At 38.7% G+C, this 6,912-nt stretch overlaps 1 pseudogene; it reads right to left on the bottom strand.

Moving 5' to 3' along the window:
* Positions 1-3,218: 3,218 nt before the first annotated feature.
* Positions 3,219-6,912, bottom strand: part of LOC102771829 — a 22,223-nt pseudogene continuing 18,529 nt past the window's right edge.

The following is a 6,912-nucleotide window of genomic DNA, read 5'->3' as shown; positions in this document are numbered from 1 at the left end:
AGGGACAACAGGGGGGGGGGTGGAGGGTGATGTGGGGACAGGGACACATATGTAATATCTTAATCAATAAAAAATATATTAAAAAATATATAAAAGAATCAGTCTGTAGATTACCACAGGATTCTTAGTCCCATTATTTTTCTTTTGCCCTTCTTCTACCTTACCCCAATTCTTCCAGAACCTTCCTAGAAAGGCAAAGGAAAGGAGGCAGCTATTGCCTCTGCAAGGTTGAAGATATGACACTGCATTTTGGAGAGATTGCTAAATATAAGAGAAAATATGGAAAGCAATGTGAGAGATATAATGTTAGACTAAATTGTAACTAAAAAGAAAGAGGAGGTAGGTGACTTGTAATATTAGACATTTTGGAAGAGAGTGACTATGTCTTCTTTATATTTGTTCTGGAGAAGAATTCATTCAAGAACTTGGATATGTACCCTAGACCTTGGACTGCCTCAGTAGACCTCTACAGTTTTTTAGGCGATGACTCTCATTGAGGAATAGGAGAGGAACCATCTAAAGAAAAAAATGTGAAATTACTGAAAAAAAAAGAACAACAACAACAAAAAACAGAACCCCCCAAACACTGATTTTAAATTCTTCTTTATCTTATACCTTATTCCTTAACCACTCTTAATATTATGCAGACTATGCCTCAATTTTTGAGATACAATAGACATGATTGAATCCGTTTTTAGAAATCTTCAAAAGGAACAACCCAGCCTAATCCTTTTCAGTCTTATATTGTGGTTTGGGCTCCAAACTTAGTAGTAATAAAGAGTATTCTGTGATTGTAGTCCTCCATGTCTGTATTTCCCTTGGGCAATGAGAAAAACAAGTGACTGGATTTGGGTATTCTTAGTATCCTCTGCACTATATTTTTAATTTCACCCATTGTTTTCCTTTTTAACATAGTTTCCTTCATCTTGTTCATTAGTTGAATCTTCATTGCACAAATAACAATAAAGACCTTTTCAGAAGTCTTTATGTATCTTCTTGCTTCTTTATATGCTTTTCACACCTGTCAAGCCTTTAGAAATATTAGAATTTGAAACACACTTGAAATTCAAAAAAATTTTTGATTGGGGCAAAATCTCTATATACTTATGAAGGTTTTTTAATCCAACATGTTATTTTCTTAAAATTGATTTTTTACAGAGAGGAAGGGACAGGGACAGAGAGTCAGAAACATCAATGAGAGAGAAACATTGATTAGCTGCCTCCTGCACACCCGCTACTGGGGATGTGCCTGCAACCAAGGTACATGCCCTTGATTGAAATCGAACCCGGAACCCTTCAGTCCCCAGCCCGACGCTCTATCCACTGAGCCAAACCAATCAGGGCCCAACATGTTATTTTAAGTGAGTATGATCATTTCATCCCATCAACATCCTCACTCAAATCACCAAGAAATTCTGAGTTTAGGGTGTGTATTTTATAGAATAATTTCCACAATTTGTTACTGGAAATTGACTCTAGATAACAAATTTCAACGGAGGGACTTTAATTCTTTTACATATTTTTGTTTTAGCAGGGAGGGTTGTCCAAGGGCTTGGATCTTATTTGTCCCTAATTGATGTTGACTAGAGATAAAAATATAACCAGAATAGATTTTTATAGTAACTCTATATGCATAAAACTTTTAAAAAAAACTTTATGATATTCCATATATTACATGGATACATGAAAAAAGGTATCTTGAAGTTTTAGGGGGTTTCTCCCTCTAATTGTAACATAGAACATGTACTTTCCTTAACAACCATTATTTTAAAAGATAAAGGTTTTGAAATTCTTATCCCTTTCTAACCTTTAAAATCCTGAGGTCAGTATGTAACTCCTCGCCAATGTGAGCTTGATATGATACAGTCTCTGAAAAGAGAACACTGTGTGCTTGAAAATACTCTGATTCAAGTACTTACGTAGCTCATAACTCCTTTTGAGAAACTGAAAGTCTTCTATGCCAGAGACCAGAGGTTAATGGAAGAAGGATTGAATATCTTTTAATATTGTAATCACAAAGTTCCCATCAAAGCAGGCTACAAAATTTTTCTAGGCCAGACTAAAATGAACATGCAGGACCCCTAGTTAAAAATTTATTAAGAATTTCAGGAGAGTGGCGGCAATCATTAAGCTAAGTTAGGGACTCTTTTAAGAATGGCAATTTTCAAGAGAGATATTTTTTCCTTGTAGTTGTCTAGTCCCTCTTTTTGGTTCAGCTGGGTACTTTGTAACTCAGTGAATGTCTTTAGTTGTTTAGAACAGTCCAGGGTGATTCTTTCCATGGCTTATCTTGCAGTAACAAGAAAACAAGTGACTTCTGAATAATAACATTAACCTGCAAAACACTTTTGATCCAGACTACATTTTATTAAATTTAGAAAGCATCAGCTCTAAGAGACACCATTGTTTTACCAGTATGTACTATTAAGAAAGAAAAGATGTTAGTAAATATGAAACATCGTCCATTGAAAATGAACTGTAAATTTAGAGACAGTAAACTGTTAAAGATCTTAGAATTGATGAAAGTGTGGATCTCAATAGAGAGCTCTTGCAACATGGAGCTACCTACCATTAGACCCTACCAAATGAAGTTGAGAAACTCTTTTGTTCATAGAAATGAGGCATGGAGGGTTAAGGAGATGTACTAAGGTCACCGTGTCTCATTATCGGTAGAGTAATAGGGTAGACCACTGGTGCTGAACTGAAAGCTTTCCCCCTACAACTCAGCTGCTGTCTCAACAGGGTAAGAGAAGGTCAATTGTAAAGAAAGAAGAATTGACAAAAACTAGATGAGAAAAGGATAAACATGCACATGAACATGAATGTATTTTACTATATATAGTATATGTATATTATATATAGTAAATATATATGTGTGCATATGTGGTATATATGGTGTCTATATTTTACACATATGTATATATTTTAATACATATTCATGTATTTTAAATGACATTTGGGAAGCAATATTTTTGTGTGAAGTTTAATCAATTTATGCCTCATTTTAATTAATTTTGATCTGTTGATTACATATATATTTTTTCAGGCTGTTGATTTATATATGCATATACACATACAATATATCTTTTTTGGATGAGTAGTATTGTGTATAAACATCATAAAAGTTTAATGTAAGCCACCAATCAACATCATAAATGTTTAATGTAAGCTACAGAGCCACTGATGACTATCTGCAACAAGAGTTAAGTTTCTGATTTTCCACTTGGAGCATCTTGTGCCTTTGCTGTGGTAAGAATTCTGTCCAAGCACCCCGAAGGACAGGTGCTGGTGATGGTCTTTGGCACTTACCCTGGCAGACTGAGCTTCTTTTCCTTGAGTACTTGTGTGATTACAAGTAGAAGAAGTCCCAGTAGAGGATGGTCTGGAGTGGACAATGCTACCACCCCAGCGATGAGGTCAAAGAAGCCCTCAAAGTAGAAGTGCCAGGCACAGATGACGAGGTAGAGCCCCTGGTAGAGGCCCAGGAATAACAGGTAGTGGGTGGTGATGGTCTTCGCCTCCCCAGTCTTGCTGATCATGAATAGCCACCGATTCCTGGTAAATGGAGAAGGTCCACAAAATCTCAAGAGGAGAGAAATCACGATTGACTAGAAATGAGCGGTCCTTCCACAGGGACCACCAGAAACTCCACTGAGAAGGTATCATGGTTTCCATCATAAGTTGCCTTAAACTTCATGTAGATCAGATACACTGTTGCATAGGAGCAGGCAATGTAGATAAGCTTCCTAGATGTATTATACACTTAGTGGACAGATTATTATGCCCACCCCAATCAGTACTTCATTGACACTTCCAAAAATACTGAACATTGAAAACTTCCTAAGCAAATACTCTCAAGGTTTTATTATTATTTGCATAACTAATTCACTTCATTGTACTGATGGGGTGGTCACAATGATCTGGCCACTCAGTGTATAATGAAATAAATGAAGTAAAAAGATCCAGGTATGGAGTTGTGAAGACCAGTGCAAAGAGAAGCTGGCTTTTTCCAGAAATACCGGTGCGGGAGCATGTCTTCCAGCTCTTCAGCAGCAGGATGAGGATGGCTAGGTGGGATAGGTTCAGTTCATCAGGGAGATGCTCACGGTGGCACCAGGGGCCCCTGGGAGGAAGCTGCGAAGATGGCGAGAGCGGGCGACGTGGCCAGGGACGTGGCCAAACTCCCCCTTTTCTTTTTCATTTTGCTTTTCTTTTGCTTCATATTTGGAGAGGAAGAAAAGACATCCATTCTATTATACCTTAATTTTCATCTTGTAGCTGTCACCTGATTGTCATTGGCACCAATGTTATGCCAACAGGAACTCCCAATTTGGAGTGTAGTAAAGAAGGAAACATTTTATTCAGTGCAAACAGCTCAGTTGTGATGCTGCATGCTGTGAGGAGGCCCTGGGGTAAAGTACCTCTCAGGCCAGACAGCTCTACTCTGCCCTACCCCACCTGCTCCAGGTCTTCCTGCCCTGTGCCAGTTGTCTCCAGGGAGATGTCTTTGGTGTTTTAGCTGCAGTGAGAAACACAGTCTTCAGTCTTTGGTGGAAGAGTAAGTGCAATGTCCCAGCCAGAGGGAAGCCGTTTTAGACAGAGACAGACAGAAGTCCCTGCCCCTGGTGTCTGACTAGCTCATTTTCATGCAAATCAAGTCTTCAAATGGTGAAGAAACTGATAGAAATATAGCTGCACAGCTCTAATTGGAAAGGGAAAGTCTTAGTCCTATTGGTTGAAATAGGATTCTAGGAACCCCTTTATAAGGGCTGGCTCAGAGGGCAGGAACACAGTACAGACAGGCAGTTCAGTGCAGAAGGCAGGTTGTTCAGTGCAGACTTCTCCCTGAAATGCAGTTTATGTGAAAGGTCCCTGTGTAGAAATGACTGCTATGCTCTATTTTCTTTTTTAGTTGACCCCAGTTAGCCACCAGGAACTCTTCTTAGTAGGTATTTTATTTCTTAGGTTCCACACAGCTTATTATCTTAATCAACATGTCACAGCTAAGTGCATTAATTTCTGAGGAAAATTCTAGCAGGTTCTTGTAACTGTTCATGAGCTGTGGCTATTCACTGCAATTGAAATGTTCAGTCATGACCTGAAAAGAACTTTATGTGTTTAATTGGCAGGAAGGTTAAAGAAATAGCAATCATAAGTGACTGTATCCTTTCTTGGCTCTTGGGGATCTGGGATAAAAGGAAGGAGGTCAGGGATCATGAAACAGTAACCACCCAAAACCAGTTAAAATTTTATCTGAGCCCAAATGGGGCTCCAGCACAATAGTGTGCATTGAAAGAGAAGCTCCCAGGGCTTTGGAATGCAGAAGCTTCTGGGGAGAGAGGTAGAAAAACCTGGTCTACAAAGGGAAGGTTCCCGTCAAGAATGCAACCAGACATTATGAGCCACTCGCTGTATTGTTAGTCATCGGGGCTCCATGAAAAACTTGGAACATTGAAGGAAGGGAGCTGACTCCCTGGAAGCAACTAAATAAGGACTAGGAGTTTGAGTCACTACTTACCTCTAGTTTGGTGCTCTATACCCAATCCCTCTCCACTTTCTGACTCCCCATCTGTAAAATAAAAGAAACAGATACTAATTTACCTCCTAGGGTGTTTTTGTAGCATAATGTCTAAAACAGGCTTGGAAGGAATAAATGGAGTAATCTGAGACCATAGTTAAGATCAGTTAGGTGGAGAATTAAAGTTCATGATGCTTGAAAGAAAGAATGCAAAGCCCCAGATCTGCAGTGTCCTTTCCCTAAAAAAACAAGGAAAATATAAAAAAGAAAGAAAAGGGAAAACTGAAAGAAGAGCCCAAGGGGCATGATATGCTTCAGAGGTGAGATATGGTCAAAATGGAGTCTGTAGATCAATGCCAGGCATGCACTGAGAACCTCGAGGGGTGGCAGTAAGTTTATAAATTATAAAATTTACAAGATTAGGAAACAGCTATGATTGTAGGTGGCAATGGTAATTGAGAGAAACAAAAGAAGAAATTTATGTCAGCCTGCAAACAGAAGGCAACAGAATCAGATAAGAGGAAAAGAAGCAAAAAAGATAAAGGAAGTGGAATATATAGGATATATGCAAATTCAGCATAAAATCATGTGTGCACACACACACACAAACTTAGTTTGTTTAGAGTAAAAAACAACAATAACTAAACTAAAAGAAACAAAAAATCCTCAGTCCTCCTTCCCCAACAAAATAGATTGCTTGAATTAAATAGACAAATTGGTTATCTGGCGGCTTTTGGTCTTGGAGATTCTGAGGAGGACCAAGTAAAACAAAATGAGTCATGGATCAGAACCATCTAATTTGTCTGCAGCGAACAGCAGAACAAAGCAGATGTTTATTCCCTCTGGCTGAAGCCACAGACATGGAGGGAAAATGATTGCATAGTGGGAAATTAAGCAGGATAGGTTAGGGGCGGATGGTTCTCTAGTAGAGTTGGCAGCAGACTGCAAAAGTAGACTGTGCCAAACAGAGCAAAGGGACCGATGCTGCCTTCCTCTGCCAATGATAGTGCCCAAATCCCCAATGCTGAGATATGTACAGGGGAGCAAAGCATAATAAAATACTGATTTGGAAACCAACCCAGATCAAATCTTACTTTTCAGGCAATATGAATGAAAAATAAGCTTTCAGGAACAAGGCTGACAGTTGACACACCCATTTTTTTTTTTTTTTCATTTCAGCATATGATTAGATAGCCAAGGCAAAGGCACATGAAATCAAAGTCACTAGCATCATGGTTAGATATCAGAAAATGCCTTTCATAGCATGATCATCTTCCACGTAATTTCAAAACCGGGGTGTTTCTCAGTGGCACTTGAATAATTTGTGGCTTCCAGGAAGGCATAAGGCTTGTTTGAACTACACATGTACTGGATACTGAATGTTTTTCTTTGAA

Source organism: Myotis davidii, unplaced genomic scaffold, assembly GCF_000327345.1.
Source record: "Myotis davidii unplaced genomic scaffold, ASM32734v1 scaffold421, whole genome shotgun sequence".
In the NCBI taxonomy this organism is placed as follows: Eukaryota; Metazoa; Chordata; class Mammalia; order Chiroptera; family Vespertilionidae; genus Myotis; species Myotis davidii.
This window is presented reverse-complemented; position numbering and strand designations above follow the sequence as displayed.